Source organism: Nycticebus coucang, chromosome 5 (genome assembly GCF_027406575.1).
Source record: "Nycticebus coucang isolate mNycCou1 chromosome 5, mNycCou1.pri, whole genome shotgun sequence".
NCBI lineage: Eukaryota > Metazoa > Chordata > Mammalia > Primates > Lorisidae > Nycticebus > Nycticebus coucang.
In genome coordinates, this window is record NC_069784.1 from 97,253,968 (window position 1) to 97,276,664 (window position 22,697).

General features: G+C 35.3%; 1 pseudogene; it reads left to right on the forward strand.

Annotated features, from left to right (window-relative positions):
• The first annotated feature begins 13,454 nt into the window (after window positions 1-13,454).
• LOC128586717 (ATP synthase subunit O, mitochondrial-like) lies at window positions 13,455-14,082 on the forward strand (annotated as a pseudogene).
• The last annotated feature ends 8,615 nt before the right edge of the window (window positions 14,083-22,697 follow it).

Below are 22,697 nucleotides of genomic sequence, written 5' to 3' on the forward strand. Positions count from 1 at the left end.
ACTCTACCCAGGGCAACTGCTTGAGGCTCTGTCTCAAACAAACAAACAAAAAAAGAAATAATTTTTGTAAACCATGGCAGTCTCCTTGAATTTGATATCATTGATTTTAGTAGTTGACTAAGAAATAAGTAGTGATATCATTACCTGTAAAATCAAGTCACAGGATGTAAAATGAACAATGCACCTTGTTACAAATATTGCAAGACAAAAGTAAAAGTTTCCAAAGTTTCCAAAGACCTAAGAATAAAATCTGCAGAGATTAGACAAACAGTGTTCCATAGTTTCAAAGAAATGTTAGACAGACTGATGCCCATGAAATGAGTTAAAGGAGAAATATAAAAGAGGAATATGAATTTAAAGAAAAAATAATTACAAGAAATAAACAAAAGAAATGAGAACAAAAAAATTGTTAGATGAAAGACATAATAAAACCTGTGGCTCAGTGAGTAGGGCGCCAGCCCCATATGCCGAGTGTGGCGGGTTCAAACCCAGCCCCGGGCAAAACTGCAACAAAATATAGCCGGGCGTTGTGGTGGGCGCCTGTAGTCCCAGCTGCTTGGGAGGTGAGGCAACAGAATCGCGTAAGCCCGAGAGTTAGAGGTTGCTGTGAGCTGTGTGACGCCACGGCACTCTACCCGAGGGCGGTACAGTGAGACTCTGTCTCTACAAAAAAAAGAAATAAAAAAAAAAAATACCAAAATGTAAACTCAAGAAGAATGAAAATAGAGTCGTATGAGAATACAATAAGAATTTGACACGTCATTCATTACTACACTTGGGGAAATCACAGAAAAGAAAATGGAAAACAAAACAATGCATTAAAATGATTTGAAGATGATAGATATTAAAGCAAATCCAAGGAGATCCAATATAAAGATAATTTGGAACATTAAGAAGAGAAAAACATAGCTATAAACTTACAAGGTAAAATATATAATAAAATATATATAATTAAATGGAGATTTCAATGTAAATATTTTCAAGGAAAATTCGGTAGAAAAATAATTTCTTAGCTAACTATTCAGGAATAGCCTAAAAAAAAAAAATCAATGAAATTCAATGGAAAGAATAATCTGATGGACACTTACACAAAAAGTAAAATTATGATCGTTTGTAAAATGTCAGCCTGCCTGAAATTTCTCTGTAGTAGTATTTAAACATAGAAGGTGATAAAGAACTGTATAGTAAATTTTTTAACTTACACATAGTATATGATCCAATTATTTTTTATATTTTATTTTTAAAATGAAATGTTTTAAAATGTGTAAAATACTATGGCACTTATTAATTCCTTCTGAAAAGAATATCTTGATGGCACATTTTAGAAATACAGGAAAATAATAGTATTCAACAAGAATAGCTATTCCAAGATGAATAGGAAATCTACATATCAGTAGAATACAGAAAATTATTTTATATAGAAGTAGGCTGAACAACAGTAAGAGTTATAATGAGGATATTTGTAAAATATAAACTTGGCAATGAAATAATAAAATAAAGCAATTACCCCTCCCCCCTAAAAAAAAAAAAAAAAACACACCAAAAAATAAATAAGTGAAGAAAGGAGCTGGGGAATGCAGATGTGTTTCTCCTATTATTTATTTACCTTTTCTGCAAAAAGTAAACAGCTACCTTCCTACATCAAACAGTATACTTAAAAATATGCCAACAAATACTATACTATACATAATAGCTCAATGGTGAATCTTTCCTGTATATATTTTAAACAAAATAATAAAACAAACAGAAAAACAAATAAAACCACATAGCCACAGAACCCAAGACTTCTCATTACTAGTAAACAGAGAACATCATAACCTTGAAATTTTTTGTAAATAGAGAAACCAAACAAATCCCAACAGAAGTCACTCTACAAAGAACAACAGGTGGAGGTTTAAGGAGTTCTGTGATAAAAAGTAGAGAGGAGAAGAGTACATGCAGCACAAAAGAAATCACCCCTGCAAAAAAGAAAGAGCAGATAAATTACTAATTGTAGATTAGCACTGGTAGTTCACAGCTATGACGAGATAAAAAAGATAAGAAACTGTGTTTCTTATCACAGGCACCTCTGAAGAGCGTGGTTTCTTAAGGAGAATCAAATATGTAGAGAATTATTGGTACCACTTGGATAAAACATAGTGAAGGGAAAGAAGGAAACAAGAGTGGAAAACAAAAGATCCTAAGAAATAAAATAAAAATTTAACAGGTCATTCCTTTTTTAAAAAGAAAAAAACATGAAAGGTCATATTACACCTAAACATCATATTAACTCTTTACCCTGAAAAGAGTAAACAAAGCATTTTTCAAGAACCTGAAAAATTTATGTAAGAATGGATCATACAGTACCATTCATCTAATAGCGAAAAACCAAGACTTCAAATATAATTAAATAGGGAAAATATATAGATGACTTCAGCTAATTATATCCCAGAAGCACAAGAAATGAGTAAAATAAGAAAACACTTTTGCTCTTTTAACTAGAAATTAGAAAGGAAAGGCTGTCCCTTAAATAATGCTTAGGCAACAGGTGAAATCCAAATGTATATCCAGAAATAACTAATATCTAGAAATATCCAGAAAATATTTAAAATCTCATTAGATATACTTGGTCTCCATTTAACTTGTTTTACTTCTTCCTTGTGAAAAAGTAAGATTTTATAGCTCTATCTGATTATTACCCCAATTCTGATTTAAATCATTTGGAGGGCAGTGCTAGTCTTCTTGTTATTGTTTAAAAGACATGCATTGTTACTCATCAATTCAAAAGAATGGAGTAGACTTCCACATGCTGACATGCAGAGATCTCTAAGAGATATATTCAGCATTTATATCATCTAATCCTATATAAGTTTAAAAATGATATGTTTATATAATCAGAGAGACATATATACTAGAGGATATACCTGTTTTGTAATGAAGGGAGACTTGTATAAGGCAGGTAAGAGGAAATGAAAAATGGACCCTGGTGAAATAAAAGAACAGGATAGCCACAGCCTCACACCTTGCACAATCAACATGCCACAGTCCCTGGGCGGGGGAAATGGCATCTTGCACCATGAACTTTATGACACCATCAAAATGGGTGAGAGGTCAACTGAAAGCTAGTGGCACTGTGGAAATGGATAAGGGTCAACTAGAAACTGTATTTCTAGACCATGTATGTCAGGAGCAAGTACAGTGACTGGTATGATATAGAATCCTTACTTTGGTACAATATGGAATTCTTACATTGCAAATAGAAAGACACAATCAGGAAAAGAGAATATATGAGAAAACATATAAGACAGAGGAGTTCTGGCTGGCAACTTGTTTGGAATAACTTCCATTGTATTGGAAGCTTTCCTGTTCTCTTACTTTTATCTTATAAGAAAATCTTTCATTTTCATTTATCTGTGTCCATGAATTCATTCTTCAATTTCCAAGACCAAGGATCCAGCAGGAAAATTCTGGTATTAGTAAAGAATAATAAAAATTTATGGTTAACTTTGGAGAATGGATAGGACAGAGGAGACATTTTTGTTTGGGTGGAAAGCTCAGTAGGTGCTCCGCATGAGATTAGGAAAGAATTTCTCATAAAGACTGACCATAGTTACAAAATTAATAGTTTTCTAGGAAAACATCTTACTAAAACTCATTTCAAAAGAATTAGAATATCTAAACAAACAATATAGAATGACTTACTGTTTAAAAAATTTTGGAAAGCAAACCTTTCCAGAGTTCTCGGTGTTCCTACACAAACCTGGCCTTCTGAACAATATAAATTGACAACTCTGTAAAGCAGACAATGCATTACCTTCCCCAGAGCTATTAATTTCTGTTCCATGGTGATATGCCCATAGTTACTGTTCTCATCTTCTAGGAGCCATCTGCTCCCATTCAAAGGGTAAGAAAACTTTTTGTTGTTATTGTTGTTAAATCTTCTTGGAGCTTGTTGCTTATAGGGCAGAGAGCTTCCCCTCCTTCCTGAAGGCATGATGTGTTTACATTCCACTATTAAAGGTAATATCTCTATTTCCATTTCCCTCTGATCTCATCCAGCCAGCTAGGTCAGGTTGCTAGTTAGCTTGCAAGTAGTGTATTGCAAGTCTAAGTAAAAAATAAAATGAATAGATGATTCTCATGCTATTTAAGATGTCCTAGAATTTAACATGAGAGAAAATATGACCACATTTTTTTACAAAGTAGTCATTACATTAATATTTAAATATAGGAAGACTACACACATTAAAAAAAAGTGAAGATTACTTAAAATCAATGAACTTCCTAGATTATTATTAAACAGAATATTCCACACACCAGGAAGAAGTGAGATTAATGATAGAACTCCATACATTATTTACTATTTAGGAATCTACTGTATAATTCACCATAGCAAAGAAGAAAAAAAAGCCAAGATTATAAGTGGCTATAATGCTTAGATGAAATTTTATACTTATTATTTTTGACAGCAAATAAAACTGTATAGTGGGGATAGGCACATTCTTCTATATCATACCAAATCATCTCTATGTCAACCCGAAAATGACACATGCAAAGGGAATATTCACATTAACACGAAGAAAAAGGGAGTTTTATCTGCTAATATCACTATGAAAAAAAACATTGATTTGGAACTCAGCCAAATAAGAAAATGATTTAGAGGTATAAAAATTGAAATATAGTACTTTGCCATGGAAGTGAGAACAATGTAATCTAAAAAAACCATCCAACATTTGGATTTAGCAGACTTCTACAGAACATTTCATCCCAAAAAAACTGAATACACATACTTCTCATCAGCCCATGTAACATACTCCAAAATCGATCACATCTTAGGGCACAAGTCTAACCTCAGTAAATTTAAAGGAATAGAAATTATTAATTGCATCTTTTCCGACCACCATGGAATAAATGTTGAACTCAGTAACAAAAGGAATCTGCATATTCATACAAAAGCATGGAAGTTAAATAACCTTATGCAGAATGATAGCTGGTTCAGAGATGAGATTGGGAAGGAAACTGCCAAATTTTTGGAACAAAATGACAGTGAAGACACGAATTATCAGAACCTCTGGGATCCCGCAAGGGCAGTCCTAAGAGGGAAATTTATAGGACTCCAAGCCTTCCTCAAGAGAAAGGAAAGAGAGGAAGTTAACAACTTAATGGGATGTCTCAAGCAACTGGAAAAGGAAGAACATTCTGGGGGGAGGGGGCAGAGACAAGATGGCAGACTGAAGCCAGCTTTCAACAGAGGCTCCTGTCCAGAAGGAGAGTTAAGGGACAGGAATTTAGTAAGTATCCTGGTGGATTTGAGCCTCACCAAGAGAGAAGGTTGAAGAACGCACATCAACACCGCTGAGGCAAGCTGTGATCACAAGGACGCAAACAAAAGGTACAAAATCCACCACCAAGCGGATGGGAGTCCCCCTCCCCCATGAGACCGGCTCAAGAGTCCCACAATTAAAAAAACGGGCAGAAATTAAAGGCCCTCCCACTACACTCCACGGGAGAGACCTTCTAAAAACTGGACCTACCTCCCCTACTAGGGTGCCATGGCATTCTCCTGCCGGGCATAAAACTGTATAAAACTTCAAAATCCTTTGCCAACAACCCTGAATCCCCAACACTCCCCTTCCGCTCACTGAGGTCTGGAGGCCTGTCCCCCAGGAGTTCGGATCCTTGGGTGATTTCTCAAGGGGAGTGCACAGTGCCTGAGCCGCGACTGGCCAGCACTGACTCTGAGACACGTGAGTGAGGAGAGGGCACTCGGCTGAGGGAGAGTCACGCCTTGGCAGCACTTCCCTGCGGTGCGGGCAACAATACGGCCAGGCATAAAACTGAATGAAACTCTAGCTTCCCCTCACTCTCACTCGGGGGTCTGGGGGCCTGCCCCCCAGGAGTCCGGATTCTTGGGAGATCTCTCGAGGGGTGTGGACAGAGTATAAACTGCGGCCGCTCAGTGCTGACTCTGGGGTGCAAGACAGAGGAAAAAAGGGTCAGCTGGGTGCCCACACCAGAGCGGCAGTTCCTGGAGGCAAATCAACAGCCTTTTTTTTTTTAACAGCAAAACAGCTCACTTCTGGATATTCTGAAGCCACACCCACTGTCTCCCTGGGCAACCAGAGGAGGCCACCAGTGAGCAAAGGATTTGCCTGACGCTGCTCACACACCCGGGAAGCTTCCAGGGCAGGGCCGACACAGAGAGGTAATCGGACACAAACCTCCAGCAGCAAAGACATTTGAACTCAGAACAGCCTGTCTTCTGTAGGCAATTTTAGCAGAAACAGAGACAGAACCCCACAAAGTTGTTTGTTCTGTTCTGTTCTGTTAGCAACATCAATCAGGGACAGGGCTAAGCCTGAGTGAACACCTCCCTCCCACCACCTGCATCAAGCACTAAAAGATGTCAGGCCCCATCTCCTCCTGCTAGATAGCGGCAGACTACAGGAGCCTGGCAGACATCCTTGCAATTCAGGCAGGAACAAACCCCTGGAGTATCTGTTCACTACAGGCAACTGGGTTAGCCATCTGCAGAGATACCAGTGACTGGGTCCGACGGAGGGGCAAAGTGGGGAAGGAGACATCAGCCTTCCCAGACTGATCTATTTGCTAGGTGGCTCCTCCTGACTCCACATAGCACTGGAGTAAGCCATATCAGAGGAGTCACCAGGCTCCTGTGATCCAGTTCCCAGAGACCTCTCGAACGCTCCCACCTGAGACAGGTGCCGATTCAGACAATTGATTTGGACCTTTTGAACTGAACTAATAGACTGAGGACTTTTCAGGCAGTGCCCTGGGTATGCGGTTGTAGGAAGGTTTGATTTTCCTTTTCCGACTGGTGCCAGAGGTGGGCGGGTGGGGTGACTTAATTGCTGGTTTTTCCACAAAGCTGAGACTTCAAGCCCGAGTAAACATTACAATAGGATCGAACATAAACCAGCTGAAAACAAGACAGAGCCCCACCACACAAGACAGGGCCCCAGTTTCTCAGGCCACAACACTGTAAGGGCCCTCGATAAAGCCCCAGGGGAAAAATCAAAGGGAGTAAAATAGCCATGGGGCAGAATCAGTGGAAAAACTCTGGTAACATGAATAACCAGAATAGATCAACCCCCCCAAGAAAAGATACGGCAGATGTGATTGAAGATCCCATTCATAAACAACTGGCTGAGATGTCAGAAATCGAATTCAGAATTTGGATTGCAGACAAGATTAATAAAATGGAATTAGGAATTCAAGGAGAAATTCAAAAGTTGTCTCAAGAATTTAACAAATTTAAAGACAAAACCACCAAAGACTTAGACGCACGGAAGCAAGAATTTACAGCCCTCAAAGGTATGAAAAATACAGTAGAATCCCTCAGCAACAGAATGGAGCAAGCAGAAGAAAAGGATTTATGATATTGAAGATAAAGTCTTCGAATGCTCCCAATCTCTCAAAGAGGAAGAGAAATGGAGAGCAAAAATGGACCACTCACTCAGAGAACTCTCAGATATTTCGAAGAAAAGCAATATACAAATAATTTGGATTTCTGAGAATGATGAAGTGGCCTCAAAGGGCACAGAGGCCCTTCTGCATGAAATTGTGAAAGAAAATTTTCCAGACATGCCTAGAGAATCTGAAATTCAGATAGCAGACAGCTTCAGAACCCCAGCACGATTCAACCCCAATAAGTCATCGCCCAGGCATATCATAATTAGCTTCACTAAAGTTAACATAAAGAGAAGATTCTCAAAGCAGCCCGGTGAAAGAAAACTATTACATACAAAGGAAAGAATATTAGAATAACTGCAGATCTCTCTGCTGAAACTTTTCAAGCCAGAAGAGGGTGGTCATCAACTTTTAATCTCCTAAAACAAAATAACTTTCAACCCAGGATCTTGTATCTAGCTAAACTGGATTTCATTTATGATGGAGAAATTAAATACTTCAATGACATTCATATGTTGAAAAAATTTGCCATAAGTAAACCAGCTCTTCAGGATATTCTCAGACCTATCCTCTACAATGACCAACCCAATCCTATACCACAAAAGTAAACTCACTCAGAAACTTTGGATCAAACTCCAACTTCCACACTGGCGAAAGGATTAAAAATGTCCACTGGACCTTTGAAAAACTTGATACCCAAAATTCCACCAGACTTATCAATATTGTCCATTAATGTGAATGGCTTAAACTGTCCTCTAAAGAGGCATAGGTTAGCTGACTGGATATAAAAACTCAAGCCAGATATTCGTTGCATACAAGAGTCACATCTTAACTTAAAAGACAAATACAGTCTCAGGTTGAAAGGATGGTTATCCATATTTCAGGCAAATGGTAGTCAGAAAAAAGCAGGTGTTGCAATTTTATTTGCAGATACAGTAGGCTTTAAACCATCAAAAGTAAGGAAGGACAAGAATGGTCACTTCATATTTGTTAAGATTAATACTCAATATGATGAGATCTCAATTATTAATATCTATGCACCCAACCAAAATGCACCCCAATTTATAAGAGAAACTCTAACAGACATGAGTAACTTGATTTCCTCCATCTCCATAATCGTCGGAGATTTCAACACTCCTTTGGCAGTGTTGGATCGATCCTCCAGCAAGAAGCTGAGGAAAGAAATCTTAGATTTAAACCTAACCATCCAATATTTAGATTTAGCAGACATCTACAGAACATTTCATCCCAACAAAACTGAATACACATACTTCTCATCAGCCCATGGAACTTACTCCAAAATTGACCACATTTTAGGTCACAAGTCTAACCTCAGTAAATTTAAAGGAATAGAAATTATTCCTTGCATCTTCTCGGACCATCATGGAAGAAAACTTGAATTGAGTAACAACAGGAATCTGCATACTCATACAAAAACATGGAAGTTAAATAACCTTATGCTGAATGATGATAGCTGGGTCAGAGATGAGATTAAGAAAGAAATCGCCAATTTTTTGGAACAAAACGACAATGAAGACACAAACTATCAGAACCTCTGGGACACCGCAAAAGCAGTTCTAAGAGGGAAATTTATAGCACTGCAAGCCTTCCTCAAGAGAACGGAAAGAGAGGAAGTTAACAACTTAATGGGACATCTCAAGCTACTGGAAAAGGAAGAATATTCCAACCCCAAACCCAGTAGAAGGAAAGAAATAACCAAAATTAGAGCAGAATTAAATGAAATTGAAAACAAAAGATTTATACAACAGATCAATATATCAAAAAGTTGTTTTTTTTAAAAGATCAATAAAATAGATAAACCTTTGGCTAACCTAACCAGGAAAAAAAGAGTAAAATCTCTAATCTCATTAATCAGAAACGACAAAAATGAAATAACAACAGACTCTTCAGAAGTTCAAAAAATCCTTAATGAATATTACAAGAAGATTTATTCTCAGAAATATGAAAATCTGAAGGAAATTGACCAATACTTAAAAGCACGTCACCTTCAAAGACTTAGCCAGAATCAAGTGGAAATGTTGAACAGGCCCATATCAAGTTCTGAAATAGCATTAACCATAAACCCTCCCTAAAAAGAAAAGCCAGGGACCAGATGGCTTCACGTCAGAATTCTACCAAACCTTTAAAGAGGAATTAGTACCTATATTACTCAACCTGTTCCAAAATGTAGAAAAAGAAGGAAGACTACCCAACACGTTCTATGAAGCAAACATCACCCTGATCCCCAAACCAGGAAAAGACCCAACAAGAAAAGAAAATTATAGACTAATATCACTAACGAATATAGATGCAAAAATATTAAACAAGGTCCTAACAAACAGAATCCAGCAACACATCAAACAAATTATACATCATGACCAAGTTGGCTTTATCCCAGTGTCTCAAGGTTGGCTCAATATACATAAATCTATAAGTATAATTCAGCATATAAACAAATTAAAAAACTAAGACCATATGATTTTCTCAATTGATGCAGAAAAAGCTTTTGATACTATCCGGCATCCCTTCACGATCAGAACACTTAAGAAAATTGGTATAGAAGGGACATTTCTTAAAATGATAGAGGCCATCTCTAGCAAACCCACAACCAATATTGTGTTGAATGGAGTTAAATTGAAATCATTTCCATTCAGATCAGGAACCAGACAAGGCTGCCCATTGTCTCCACTGCTCTCTAACATTGTAATGGAAGTTTTAGCCATTGCAATTGGGGGAGAAAAGGCGATCAAGGATATCCATATAGGGTCAGAAGAGATCAAACTTTCACTCTTCGCAGATGATATGATTGTATATCTGGAAAACACCAGGGATTCTACTACAAAACTCTTAGAAGTGATCAAGGAGTACCGCAGTGTCTCAGGTTACAAAATCAAAATTCATAAATCGGTAGTCTTTATATATACCAACAATAATCAAGCTCAAAAAACAGTTAAGGACTCTATTCCATTCACAGTAGTGCCAAAGAAGATGAAATATTTGGGAGTTTGTCTAACAAAGGACGTGAAAGTTCTCTATAAAGAGAACTATGAAGCTCTAAGAAAAGAAATAGCTGAAAATGTTAACAAATGGAAAAACATACCATGCTCATTGCTGGGAAGAATCAACATTGTTAAAATGTCCATACTACCCAAAGCAATATACAATTTTAATGCAATCCCTATTAAAGCTCCACTGTCATACTTTAAAGATCTTGAAAAAATAATACTTCATTTTATATGGAATCAGAAAAAACCTTGAATAGCCAAGACATTACTCAGAAAAAAAACAAAGCAGGAGGAATCAAGCTACCAGACCTCAGACTATACTATAAATCGATAGTAATCAAAACACCATGGTACTGGCACAAAAACAGAGAAGTAGATGTCTGGAACATAATAGAGAACCAAGAGATGAATCCAGCTACTTACCTTATTTGATCTTGGACAAGCCAATTAAAAACATTCAGTGGGGAAAAGATTCCCTATTTAACAAATGGTGCTGGGTGAACTAGATGGCAACCTGTAGAAGACTGAAACTGGACCCACATCTTTCACATTAACTAAGATAGACTCTCACTTAAATTATGAATTTAAGACATGAAACTATAAAAATACTAGAAGAGAGTGCAGGGAAAACCCTTGAAGAAATCGGTCTGGGCAAGTATTTTATGAGGAGGACCCCCCGGGCAATTGAAGCAGCTTCAAAAATACATTACTGGGACCTGATCAAACCAAAAAGCTTCTGCACAGCCAAAAACACAGTAAGAAAAGCAAGCAGCCAGCCCTCAGAATGGGAGAAGATATTTGCAGGTTATGTCTCCGACAAAGGTTTAATAACTAGAATCCACAGAGAACTCAAACGTATAAGCAAGAAAAGAACAAGTGATCCCATTGCAGGCTGGGTAAGGGACTTGAAGAGAAAGTTCTCTGAAGAAGACAGGTGCATGGCCTACAGACATGTGAAAAATGCTCATCATCCTTAATCATCAGAGAAATGCAAATCAAAACTACTTTGAGATATCATCTAACTCCAGTAAGATTAGCCCATATCACAAAATCCCAAGACCAGAGATGTTGGCGTGGATGTGGAGAAAAGGGAACACTTTTGCTGATGGAAATGGAAACTAATACATTCCTTTTGGAAAGATGTTTGGAGAACACTTAGAGATCTAAAAATAAATCTGCCATTCAATCTTATAATTCCTCTACTAGGCATTTACCCAGAAGACCAAAAATCATCTCATAACAAAGATATTTGTACCAGAATGTTTATTGCAGCCTAATTCATAATTGCTAAGTCATGGAAAAAGTCCCAGTGTCCATCAATCCACGAATGAATTAATAAACTGTGGTATATGTACACCATGGAATATTATGGAGCCTTAAAGAAAGATGGAGACTTCACCTCTTTCATGTTTACATGGATGGAGCTGGAACATATTCTTCTTAGTAAAGTATCTCAAGAATGGAAGAAAAAGTATCCAATGTACTCAGCCCTACTTTGAAACTAATTATGGCTTTCACATGAAAGCTATAACCCAGTTATAACCTAAGAATGTGGGGAACGGGGTGAGGGAGTAGAGGGAGTGGAGATGTGGGCGGAGGGAGGATTATTGGTGGGATTACACCTGTGGTACATCTCACAAGGGTATATGTGAAACTTAGTAAATGTAGAATGTACATGTCTTTACACAATAACTAAGAAAATGCCAGGAAGGCTGTGTTAACCAGTGTGATGAAAATGTGTCAAAAGGTCTATAAAACCAGTGTATGGTGCCCCATGATTGCATTAATGTACACAGCTATGATTTAATAATTAAAAAAATAAAATAAAATAAAAAATAATTAAAATAAAATAAACCAGGAAAAACTCATACTATTGGATAATAAAATAATTTACAATTAATATTCTGGTATCTATTAATGAATAAAATAAAGGAACAAGCAATGAAATACAATAAAAGCTTATAAAGATAAAACACAAATTAAAATTTAAAATATATATGACAAACTAATTTGTGGGAAAATTTGAATTATTGAGTAAATTGCACTGAGACTTGAGAATCATATTGCAATATAAAGTTCAGTTCATTATTCAGTTGTTTCAAATCAATAAATTTTAAATTGAACCAATACTTAAATTTAACATGTAAAAAAATCTTAGAAATTTCTTTAGATAGTATAGATGTCCAACTTATGAATCAAAAATATAGGTATTTTTTTAAAATAAAGAATATCTATAAATCAATGTAAAAAGGACTAAACATACAATAGAGAAATAGGGAAAAGATAGTTTATAAAAAGATATAAGGACAAGTAAGACAAAATTTCACTAATATATAATTTTTCAACTACCAGCTGGCCAAAGACAAAGGACTAATCATTTCAACTGGAAAATGATTGGAAAAATTAAAACTATCATGTTATACTTATAGGTATGCAAATTGATATAGTTAAGTATGAAGGGCAATTGAGACTATCCATTAACATTATAACTCATAGATATTCTTTGGTTAGAAATTTTATTTCCAATATATCCTACAGTTTAACTAATATATATGGGAAATGATATAGTTATGTAGTTAATTAATCTAATGTTAATAATTTCAAAAGATTGCGAATGATATGTTGTTCAGTCAAAAGTGACTGGCTGTATTGTGATACATGCCTATGTTGCCAATTAGGCCATGAATAAATATCTATGTGAAAATTTTCTATCAATATATAATATCTTCCAAGATGAATTTTAAGTGAAATATAGATAATTAATATGAAGAAGAAGAATATGTTTCTGTATGACAAGAAGAAAAATATATACACATTACACTTGTGTATATTTGTATACAAAATGTATAAAATATATGTGGAAGTATATACAAAACCTAGTATTATTTACCTGTAGAGATGATCTGGTAATTAAGAGCAGGATTTCATATTATCACATTTTTATACTTTTGACTATTAAGCTGTAATAAGTATTATCTATTTAAATTCAAAAGAAACATTTAAATTAAAGAAGATTAAAAGTCATAAATAGGGAGAGAAATGGCCACCCCAGCGGTGTCCAGGATCTCCTGGCAGGTGCGATGCTTCAGTACTTTTGTGGCCAGGCCACGTGCAAAGCTTGTGAGGCCACCTGTTCAGATATACGGTGCTGAAGGTCACTATGCCACTGCGCTTTATTCTGCTGCATCAAAACAGAATAAGCTGGAACAAGTAGAAAAGGAGTTGTTGAGAGTATCACAACTCCTGAAGGAACCTAAAATGGCTACTTCTATTTTGATCCCTACGTGAAATTTCCATTAAAGTGAAAACTCTAAATGACATCATGGCAAAAGAGCAGTTTTCTTCCCTCTCATCCAGCCTGATGAATTTGCTTGCTGAAAACGGTCACTTAAGAGATACTCAAGGAGTGATTTCTGCCTTTTCCACCAAGAGGAGTGTTCACAATGGGAGGTTGTCTGATACAGTGACCACTTCATCTCCTCTAGATGAAGCTACTCTTGCTGAATTAAAAACACTCCTGAAAAGCTTTCTAAGCCAAGGCCAAATATTGAAATTGGAGGTTAAGACTGATCCAGCAATCATGAGTGGAATGATTGTTTGTATTGGAGCAAAATATGTGGACATGTCTGCAAAAACCAAAATTCAGAAGCTGAGCAGGGCTATGTAGGAGATGATCTCCAAGTGTTGATTTTCTATCATTGGTGAAAAGTTTTTAAACTTGAAGCAACAATAAAATGCTTCTAGAACAGAAAAAAAGTCATAAATTGAACAGATTTCACTCCTGAATAGAAATGCCTTACAAATGAAAATTAATTATTAAAATTTATAGCACACTAACAACAAACCTGATTGAATGAAAGCCATTCTCCTAATAGACTAATGAACCATGAAATGATCAAATGTGCAATCAGAGGTGTATAAAAAAAACAAAGGACATATAAACATCACACATCAAAACAAATGATGTGCTATTAAACTATATTAAAATTAAGATCATAAATATTTTAATAAAATAGAAAGTAGTTGAACTTTGTAAGTCAAGAATTTAAAACTATAACTAAATGGAACATAAGGAAAAGCCTGAAATCAGAGACATGTATTAATCACTTGAGTAACTTAAATTAACAGGATCTGTATAAATTCAAACCCTAGCTCCTCCTACATTGAGGTAACCTCTAGTAAATGCAATCAATAGCAGTAAAATATGAAATACAGTAAATGAGGTAGTGAGAGAAAGAGACATAGAGCTAAGTATAAAATATTTAAAAATATACTTATACACCATTATACATAAATAAAATCAGTGTAGAGTCTTATCTGACTTACTTTTTTCTTTTTTTTCAGAACCCAAAACATATGAGTGAAATAAGCCCAAGGGGGGGAAAAAAAAAGATTAGTGAAAACTATCTCTGGGATAAAAAGTTGATTGGAGAACATATAATGACCATTTCATTTATATAGAATTGTTACAACCTCAGAATTATTCAAGTAACAAGATAATGAAAAAAATAAGCCACAAAATATAGAAGATAGTAATACTTTATATTATGTACTACTGACCTAAGTATCTTAATAACCAGTTAACCTCTCTGAATAATCATTTTATATAATTCTCATTATTATTCCAAATTGATGAAGCAAGGCCTGAAAAAAAAAAAGTGCAAGGTTAAATAGTCAGAACATTATCTAAACAGGTTCTAACATATTCTGTGCCACTATAGATCTTAGATTCTTAACCACTATACAATCCTCTCTGTCTAGAAAGCCTCAAAACATGTCAGAAACAATTTAAGTTCAGTAACACAAAAATAAAGTACTATACTAAAGTAATAGAAAAGTAATTATTTAGTAAGTAAAAGACTTTATTTTTTTACTGTTAAATCATAGCTGTGTACATTAGTGCAATCAAGGGGTACAATGTGCGGGTTTCATATACAATCTGAAATATTCTCATCAAACAGTTCAACGTAGCCTTCATGGCATTTTCTTAGTTACTGTTTGTAGACATTTGTATTCTGCATTTAGTAAGTTTCTCCTGTACCCATTCTAGGATGCACCGTAGGTGTGGCCCCACCCATTATCCTCCCTCCCCCCTAACCTCCCCCCAGTAAAAGACTTTAATTATTTCACAATAGTATAATTGAATAATGAAAAATATTATTGATAATGATTGATAACATAGTGATAAGATTGATAATATACTCTTGAAAACCTAAATATAACTTATAATAATACAATGATGAATATGAGAGAAAAAATGAAAAATACAAGTCAAATTTATCAAGTGTAGAACATAAATGTCTTAACACAATAATCAAGTAAGTGAGGCAAAAGTCTATATTAATTACTTTGATGTAAGCATGTCAAATTGTATAAAATATCAACACATTGTACCCCACGTAAGCATAAATGTATTCATGATCTATGTGTATATGACTTAATAAAAAAAAAGAAAAAAGTTCTTCAAAATATAAACTAAAACTTGTAAATTATAGAAACATTCTCTTTTCCTTGATGGAAGTTTTAGATTACATATGTCATTTTCTTAAAGTTTATTAACACATTAAATATAGTGTTAATAGATGTTTGGTAAATATAATCTTAAATTTTCTAGAAAACATCATAGGACAAAAGGTAATTTTGAAAAAAGAAAGAGATTAAGTCTAAATATCTTTGCAGACATTAAAACATAGTATAAAATAATGTGAATAATACAAAAGCAGAAAATCAGGTCAGTGAAAACTATAGCCCAGTTGTAGAATCAGAGTGTGATGGAGCGCACTAGTAAATGCTCATAATAGTAATTATGTTTATTTCATCTCAACTTTGATTCCTGTGATCTCATGATGGCAGCCTGAAATAGCCCATGGTGGCAAAAATTTACACCATGATAATTGACAGGTGCTTTTATTTATTTATTTTTTTTATTAAATCATAGCTGTGTATATTAATATGATCTTGGGGCACCATACACTTAGTTCATAGACCGTTTGACACATTTTCATCACACTAGTTAACATAGCTTTCCTGGGATTTTCTTAGTTATTTTGCCAAGACATTTACATTCCACATTTACTAAGTTTCACATATACCCTTGTAAGATGCACCGCAGGTATAATCCCATCAATCCCCCTCCCTCTGCACACCTCCCCTCTCCCTCCCCACCCTTTCCCCCTTCCCCCTATTCTCAGGTTGCAACTGGGTTATAGCTTTCCTGTGAAGGTTCTAAATTAGTTTCATAGTAGGGGTGAGTACATTGGGTACTTTTTCTTCCATTCTTGAGACACTTTACTAAGAAGAATATGTTCCAGCTCCATCCATGTAAACATGAAAGAGGTGCTTTTAAAAAATCTTTCCCCACCTCATTAAACGGAACTAACAATATGCAATTGTCCCATCATAAAACTGGCATAATCCATCATTTGGGGAAGAGACTTTAAAAATGCTATCTCTGTGATAGTGGCAATTGTCTTGTGCCAAACTGTACTCTTTATAGCAAAATGTCTGAAAGGAAATGCAGAGTCATTCATTGGTTAACAACAAAGATACATATGAGAAATGCATCATTAGGTAATTTAATTGTTCCGAAATCATCATGCATTTGTACAAACCTATATGGATAGTCTACTACACAACTAGGTTGCAAATAAGTATATGTTATATGTTGAATATTTTAGCCTACTGTAGTACATTGGCAAGGGTTTGTGTATCTAAACATATCTAAACATAGAATGGTAAAAGTATTATTTTTATTATAATCTTATAACATGAATATGTGGTTCACTGTTGACTGAAACATTGTTATATGGTGCATGACAGTATATTCTGGTGGTATATTTATAAGTAGATGTTAATCTTATTTTTATATTGTTTTTCATTTAAAATGTTTTACTATTCCCAAAGGAAGTGCAACAAAAATCAAAGGAAAAAAAAAGATAAATGGAATTTAATTGAACTAAAATCTTCTGTACAGGAAAAGAAATGATCAAGAGAGTAAATATACAATCTACAGAATGAGAGACTGTTTTTACAAACTATGTTTCTTTTTTTTAATCCTCAGAAATATTCCCTCTGTTTATTTGTTGAAACTTTAACAACTTAATTGAAAGAAAATAATGTATTACCTACAAACTACATTTCTGATGAAGGATTAATATTCATAATCTAAGAAACTCAACAACTTTGCAAGAAAAACAAAAAAACAACTCCATTGAAGTGGACAAATGAAATCAATAGTTATTTTTTTAAAAAGATATACAAATGGCAAAAAAGTATGAAAATATGTTAAACTTCACTAATCATCAGAGAAATGCAAACTAAAACCACAATGAGATACCATCCTACTCCAATTACAATGGCCATTGATAATAAGTTTCACAAAATAGATGTTAACATAGCTGCAGTGGAAAGAGAACACTTGTACATTGTTGGTGGGAATGTAAATTTGTATAACCTCCATGGCAAAAAACATGGAGATTTTTCAAAGAACTAAAAGTACATCTACCATTTGATTCTGCAACCCTACTATTGGATAGCTACTCAGAGAAAAGGAAATTAATAAATTAAAAGGAGACCTGTACTTGTATGTTTATTGCAGCATGTTTTGCAATTACAATAAGATGACATCTAATCAGTGATAAAGAAAATGTGGATATATCAGAGTTGTTGTCAGATGAGCCTGACATTTAAGTTCATGAATTGCCACCATGTTCTTATGCAGGTAGCACTGTACAAACAACTCAGGAAATTTCATAACCTTGGTATATCAGGGTCTCACAGCTCTGTTCATGTCAATGTGTGGTCATGTCTTGGTGAATGGCATTCACTATTGTTGTTGCTGAAAGGTTTAAGTGATGGTGCCCAGAGATGAGGCTGCAGAGATGTTCAGGTCAGGTTTATTGAAAGGGGAGGGTGATCCTCCTGAGCAGTGCAAAGATGGGGTCTGTGCCCGGTGTGGGGGCAGGTAGAGACACCTTTTATATGGGGCCTTGGAGGGTAGATACATTCCACAGCTTACCTGTTGAGTAAGGGTATTTTGGTAAGAACTTCTAGTGGGTGGGGCTAGCCAGATCCTTTGTGTCTTTGCCTTAGGAGGAGAGGAAGAGAAGGAGGAGAAGGGGAAAGGGTTTATGTGTGGCTATTAGCCCCCACCACTCCATCATGTGGGTTTTTGTATGCTGTGTGATGACCGCTCTGATGTTCATTCCAGGAAAAGAGTTATAAAATTGCTTTGAAGTGTGGACCAGACTCTGGCATCAGAGCATAGCTTCCCAAGGGGAGTACTTTGAAGGTTACCATAGTGATATTCAGCAATGAGGGATGTTGCACTTTTTCTAGGATTAGTTTTCAACCTTAATTGTCAGGTCTTGTACACACACACACACACACACCTGTATTTTGCCATGTATAATAAACACTTTTTACTCACGTGTTTGAGGGAAAAATAAGGGTGCACATTATACACAGGTAGTACTAATCCCATGTCCATGTAAATGCTTTTTAATTCTTTTATTTATGCTTATATGTTAAAAGTATAACTTTAAAAATTAATACCAACGTCCATATAAAAAATATTACCCAGCAACTGATTTTATTGAATTTATGATGAGCTTGCAACAAAAGAATTTTCAGTCAAAGAAGAGTGACACATTTCTCTTCACACTGTTTAGGCAGGAGCTAGTGATCTATCTGATATTTGTACAAAAATTATGAGGCAGTCTGTGGCTCAAGGAGTAGGGCCCCTATACTGGAGATGGTGGGTTCAAACCTGGCCTGGGCCTATGTTGGTTGGTTTGATGTAACATCAGATTGTATAAAAAAAAAATCAGTATATTGTATCCTACATATGCATAAATGTATTCATGATCTATGTGTATATGACTTAATAAAAAAAAGAAATAAAAATAAGTAATAAATATTTTAGAAAGGAAAAAACTTATTGGAAAATTCATAGAAAATGTTGAAATGGTCATCTTACACTGCAAGCATTTATTTAAAAGTTATTAAATGCATTAAAGAACATGGCAACAGAACTGCCAAAACACACTTTGGACTTCCTCCTGCAGAGAGTGTCATCAAGTTGTAGAGTAAGCAGGAAGAAAAGCTTCTTCAGATGTCCAGACAGAAGAAGGCAGTGTGATGGAAAATTCCAGAGTGGCCAGAGGTGGAGTGGGAGGTGAATTTCTGGATTCAAAAGCAGTGTCAAATTGGGATCTCTACTTTGACCCATGTAAAAATGAAGATAGTAAGAGGATTACATAAGAAAAAAATGGTGCTTTAACCTTATGAAGAAAGAATATTTGAGCATGAGGATGTGAACAGAATTATGGTAGCCTACGAGATTCAAGTTTTGGAATTTCGTTCTTATGTTATCAATCTTCAAAAGCCTCATAACATTGCACTGTCCCGAATTGCTGAGATAGATAAAGACCCACTCACATTCAACGTGTCATCCAACAAAACTGTGGATGTCAAAATAGCAAACACTGAGGCTGTTAAAACTAGTAGGCATGAAAAAACACAGTTTACTGTTGTTCTAGCCTGTTGTGCAGATGAAACAAAGCTACCACCTTACAAGATAAATGTGTCCAAAAGAAAAGAACCAAGTAGACTTATTGTCCACGTGCATGAAAAAGGAGGGATGAATGAAGAAAGCGTACAAATCTGATTTAACAAAGTCTGGTCATAAAGCCATGGAGGATTACTTTATAAAAATCAGATTTGCATTTCAAAGCTCATGATACACAAAGCACAAAAGCAATCACAGATGTTTTGAAACCCAACTTGCTGTTGATACCCGGTGGGCTAACTAGCCAAGTGTATCATCTCAACGTGTTGGTAAACAAGCCTTTTAAGGCATTAATGAAGAAAGAGTGGATGTCATGGATGTAGTCAGCTGGCAATGATTTAACACCTATAGGCAGAATCAAGAAAGAATCCATGGCCCAGGTTTGTGATTGGATTCTAAGATAGAGAAAAGATGACAAGAAGGAAGTGGTTGTGAAATCATGTAATAAAGGCAGCATCAGCAATGCTATGGATGAAACTGAGGACAAAGAAAGTTACTGAGATGAGAAAAGTGACTTCAAAAGGTACAAGTAATGTAGAAATTGAAGATGATACTTTTGATATTGACAGTGACCAAGAGTTTCTGTCAGTCTTTTTTGATACATAAATACATAAATAAATAAATGTGGTAGATATGTACCAGTACGTAAAATTTCCTGTAGCTTGTACCTGTTTTTGTGTTTTGCAATTATTTGTTACATTGAATTTCATTCAGCATAGTATCTTAAAAAAGAAGTACTGAAATTTCTTCATAATACAAAAATATGTACCTAAATATAAATAAATAAATTTTTGAATTAAAAAGTTAAAACAAAAGATTTTTTTCCTGAAAGTTTCCAAAAACATGAGTGTGCATTATGCACAGTAAAACACAATGTTTATAAATTATCCACTCTGTGCTGTTTTGTTATACCAATAGGACCAGATTAAGACAAGGTAGTTTATGATTCCTCTTCTGTTAGAAAATACTTTTGAGTCACGTGCTCAGTCAGCTGTATGACAGGGGAACATGACCCAGTTGTCCAGTCTCTCACTTTTTTTCCAGAAAAAACAACAAGCAAACAACATAAAGAAGAGCGCTCCTTACAGAGGCCCAGTTGAGAACAATTAAATAGTTGTGCCCAGCCTAAATTGCAGAACCAAAAAATTATAATCTAAATAAATACAATTGTTTCAAAGAATTTACTTGTATGTAATATTCTACACTATATTAAAATAGATAAAGAGTTGTAACTTCCTGGTGTGTCTAGTATTAAAGAGGTATGTAGGAGAAAGTGCATGGGATTTGGAGTCAGGAGAACTAAATTCTAAATCATTCTAATGATAATTAGTGACAGTGTGGCATTTGTAAATATCCAGTCTTTTAAAGCTTCAATTTTAAAACATTTAAAAGTATTAAACAATCAAGAAATATGATGCTTTATAACATTGATTTTAGTGAGAATGTACAAGGTCTAATAGTCATTTATTCCTACTGTAGGCACTCAAAACAGAGTGGTTTTGTTCTTGTATTAATATGAACTCAATGTCATGTCTTCTGACCTGGATTATAAAATAGACCTTCCTTGTTTCAAAAACAATCCAGCAACACATCAAACAAAGTATATGTCATGACCAAGTAGGTTTTATCCCAGGGTCTCAAGGCTGGTTCAATATACGTAAATCTATAAATATAATTCAGCACATAAACAAATTAAAAAACAAAGACCATATGATTCTCTCAATTGATGTAGAAAAAGCTTTTGATAATATCCAGCATCCCTTCATGATCAGAACACTTAAGAAAAGTGATATAGAAGGGACATTTCTTAAACTGATGGAGGCCATCTCCAGCAAACCCACAGCCAATATTGTACTGAATGGAGTTAAACTGAAGTCATTTCCACTCAAATCAGGAACCAGACAAGGCTGCCCATTGTCTCCACTGCTCTTTAACATTGTAATGGAAGTTTTAGCCACCGCAATTAGGGAAGAAAAGGCGATCAAGGGTATCCATATAGGGTCAGAAGAGATCAAACTTTCGCTCTTCGCAGATGATATGATTGTATATCTAGAAAATACCAGGGATTCTACTACAAAACTCTTAGAAGTAATCAAGGAATACAGCAGTGTCACAGGTTATAAAATCAACATTCATAAATCGGTAGCCTTTATACATACAAACAATAGTCAAGCTGAAAAAATAGTTCAGGACTCTATCCCATTCACAGTAGTGCCAAAGAAGATGAAATATTTGGGAGTTTACCTAACAAAGGAGGGGAAAGATCTCTATAAAGAGAACCATGCTCATGGCTGGGAAGAATCAACATTGTTAAAATGTCCATACTACCCAAAGCAATATATAATTTTAATGCAATTCCTATTAAAGCTCCACTGTCATACTTTAAAGATCTTGAAAAAATAATAATTCGTTTTATATGGAATCAGAAAAAAACCTCGAATAACCAAGACATTACTCAGAAAAAAAACAAAGCAGGAGGAATCATGCTACCAGACCTCAGACTATACTATAAATCAATAGGGATCAAAACAGCATGGTACTGGCACAAAAACAGAGAAGTAGATGTCTGGAACAGAATAGAGAACCAAGAGATGAATCCAGCTACTTAACCATTATTTGATCTTGGACAAGCCAATTAAAAACATTCAGTGGGGAAAAGATTCCCTATTTAACAAATGGTGCTGGGTGAACTGGCTGGCAACCTGTAGAAGACT